Source organism: Manacus vitellinus, unplaced genomic scaffold (assembly GCF_001715985.3).
Source record: "Manacus vitellinus isolate BGI_N305 unplaced genomic scaffold, ASM171598v3 scaffold_25_pilon, whole genome shotgun sequence".
NCBI lineage: Eukaryota > Metazoa > Chordata > Aves > Passeriformes > Pipridae > Manacus > Manacus vitellinus.
Window position 1 is genome coordinate 11,289,641 of NW_021939882.1, and position 3,848 is coordinate 11,293,488.

Sequence of the window (3,848 nt, forward strand, 5' to 3'; positions counted from 1 at the left end):
GTCACCTCTTCCTTCTCAGTGTCCTTCCCACTCTGCAAGGACACAAACCAGCTGAGCTGGTCAGACCCCACAGCAGCCCTCACTGACCATCCTCCTGCTTTAGCTTGAGCCTCTCTCTCTTCAACATTTACTCCTTTACCCACGTTATTCCCTGATACCTCTGGGCTTTGCCATCTCAGCTTTGTCTTGCTGTGACAGTTCCCTTCACAGAATCACAGGATTCTAGAATGGTTCAAGCTGGAAGGGCCCACAGTGGATCACCTGTCCCACCTCCCTGCTCAGTCCCAGAGCACACGGCACAGGATTGTGTCCAGACAGGTCTCAAGTGAGGAGACTCCACACCCTCTCTGCTCTCTCTTCAGGGCTCAGTCACGTCACAGAAAAAAAGTTCTTCCTCCTGTCCAGCTGCAACTTCCCGGGCATCAGTTCCTGCCCGTTCCTCTTGGGCCATTGCTGGGCCCCCCGAGCAGAGCCTGCTCCAGCCTCTGCCCCCTCCCTGCAGCCCCTGACACCCCCTGGGGAGGGCCCCTCTCAGGCTCTGCTCTGGAGGCTGAACAGCCCCAGCTCCCTCAGCCTTTGCTGCTCCCAGAGCTGCTCCAGCCCTTGGGCATCTCCGCAGCCTGCGCTGGCCCCGCTGCAGGAGCTCCCTGGCCCTGCTGTGCTGAGGAGCCCGAGCTGGGCCCAGCCCTGCAGATGTGCCTGCCCAGGGCTGGCCAGAGGGGCAGGATCCCCTCCCTGCCCTGCTCCAAGGCTCTTCCTGATGCCCCCAGGATCCCATTGGCCTCCTTGGCCCCCAGGACCCACGGCTGGGCAGGGACAGCTGGTTGTCCCCCAGGACCAACAAGTCCTCCACAGAGCTGCTTCCTCATCCCTCAGCATCCCCCTTTCATCTTCATCTGAAGATTTTCCCTTCTGCAGTGTCAGACACAAACACACCACTGCACCACGGACACTGTGCAGCTCCTGTGGAATCCTCACAATGTAAATCCAAACAGAGCAGCTCTGTTGTTGCCTTGCTAGTTGCAGAAAAGACAGAGAGCATCACTCATCAACTGGTTGGGGACTTGAAAGGAAACTAGGACTAACAGCCTTAAAAATACAGTGATTAGCTGAGCAGACCTTGGAAGAACCAATACCAGCAAATGCAGGTTCAGATTTTGGAGCATTAATTAATGGTATCAACCTGATGAGCAAGAAAATTAAGGCAAGATTATATAGTGGAGATGCTGATATTTCTATTTTGCATGTAATTTTCATCCCCAAACAAACTGTAGTAGCTTAGCAAACACCGGTCTACTAACATGAGACAATTACAGACACATTTAGTAAAACAGGCAACTAAATTACTTTGTAATTACACTATTAAGCCAAATCTGAGGTGAAAAGGATAAAGGATTTGTGTCCCATATAACATTACAAAAAAAAAAAAAAGCTGTGGAAAACCTAGAGAAACTTGGTAGTCTAAAGCAGGTGTTTAAGCTGATGAAGGAGAGTGATTATGGATCTCTGGGAAAGCCACACTTGAAGCTAAACTTGCAGCTATTGAAGCATAAACCACAGATAAAACTGAACAAGAACCCTGAGTTCATAACAGGAATTACCAGCACAGATGGCTTGAAAAGAGAAAGACCAAGAATTTCTGTGCCTCTGGAACAAAGAAATAAACAAGAAAGTGGAGTGTTCAGCTGGAATGAGCACAGCAATATTCCTACTGCTGAAGGAAACCACCAGGGAAGGACAACATAAAGCTGATTTTTCCTCCCGCTAGCATGGCACGGTCTCCGTTGGGAACTCTGCCATCTCCTGTTGCAACACTGCTGGAACAAACACAGCACATATAAACCAAGGGAGCCCCTGTGAGCACCATCAGCCACAAAGCCAGGCTGAATGGGACCAGAGGTGGGGGGAGATCCACACACAACCCAAACCATACCCACGCCTTAATGCATTTATTGCACTTTTCCATTCACAACTGAAACAAATGTTTTGCATTTATACCCATGTCCCAAATATAATTAATCATGTCCCTGATTACAGGATGAACCACTGATGGAGTTTCTGATCACACCTGAAATGACTTTCTTGTGTTGCAATCTCCCCTTGTCCGACTCGGGTGGGGCACCCAAACACCCCCTGCTCTGCAGATGCACAGTAGGTGAGGAGTCACACACTGGGTCAGGCTGGAAGGGCCCACAGTGGCTCATCTGGTCCCACCTCCCTGCCCAGCAGGGCCATCCCACAGCACATGGCACAGGATTGTGTCCACACAGCTCTGCAAGATCTCCAGTCAGGAGACTCCACACCCTCTCTGCTCTCTCTCCAGGGCTGGGTCACTGCCCAGCAAAGAAGTTCTTCCTCCTGTCCAGCTGCAACTTCCCGGGCATCAGTTCCTGCCCGTTCCTCTTGGGCCATTGCTGGGCCCCCCGAGCAGAGCCTGCTCCAGCCTCTGCCCCCTCCCTGCAGCCCCTGACACCCCCTGGGGAGGGCCCCTCTCAGGCTCTGCTCTGGAGGCTGAACAGCCCCAGCTCCCTCAGCCTTTGCTGCTCCCAGAGCTGCTCCAGTCCCTCAATCAACTTTGTAGGAAAAGGCACAGTTTATTTGGTTTATAATCACAGGTTTAGGAATCCTTCAGCACTTCACCCTACTAATGTGGTCCCTATATTTAAGGCAGGGCTCATCTCTGGGCTCAGGGTGTCTTCAGAGACACCCCAAAGCTGCAGGTACAACCTGGGTCCAGCTGGCTGGAAGGGCTGTGTGTCCCTGCTTGTGCTTTCCATGGGGTGTTATCCCCCCACCCTGAGCTGTGGCAGATCCCTAGGGACCTTCCCTGCTGTTGTCCCACCACTACCAAAACTTTTCACTATTTATATATTTTAGCAAACACAGGCATTCATGGTTATTGGCTACAAGCTGCATAGTTCTCTTATTAACGGTTCTATTTTTTATTGGTTAACGATTCTCTCACTTCTCATTGTAATTAGTCCACATGCTCAGTCTTCCTTTTCTTTTGTTTGGGTGGGTTTCTGGGGGTTGGTGGCCATGAGATGGTAGTCACAATCTCCCCCCCAGAATTACCTCTAACCCAATCGGAGCTGATTCAGCAAAATCAGAGTTGTCTTTATTAATTTCTTCCTTATCTCGGGGGTTCTGCCAGATGTCCTTGTAGCCTGCAAATTCTGCATCCTTTGTGTCCACTTTCAGTGGTCCATCCTTCTTCCCAGGCTTTGTTAACCTCTCTTAGGCCTGAGACTGTTGAAACACGTCAAACCCCAAACCTTAACAGGGCAATTCCACCATCAAGTCATTTGTACTTCTAACACTTGGACATCACTTCGAGCTTGTGAGCTGCTCTATGTTTTGCAGACTAAATGTCCCTTCTTGATAAGGCTTGAAAGTACACTAAGATCAAACACCAAAGAACAGCCCAGCCTTTCTTAAGAAAATTTTTTAACATTCCATATTTTGCAACAATATGGCAAGACCCTGTTTCACAAACCCCCTTCTGACCCCCTGTAACACTCTGGGCAAATTGTTAACTGTTTCTGACTTCTGAGATGCCAGCACCATTCACAAGGCAACTCTACCACCAAGTAATTTGTTTTTCGAACACCTGGGCATCTCTTAGAGCTTGCTGGCTGCCGTTTCAAGGGTTAAATCTCCCTTCTTGCTCAGCAGGCTTGAAAGCAAACAAAGACCGAACACGAAAGAATACAATTTCTTAAGAATTTCTTTTTAATAGTCCACATTTTGCAAGACCACGACAGCCGCCCTCGGGGCCCGCTCCGGCCGCGCCCTCACGGCCCCTCAGCGCGGGCCTCCCGGGGGCGGGGGGCGGCTGTGTGCCCGCC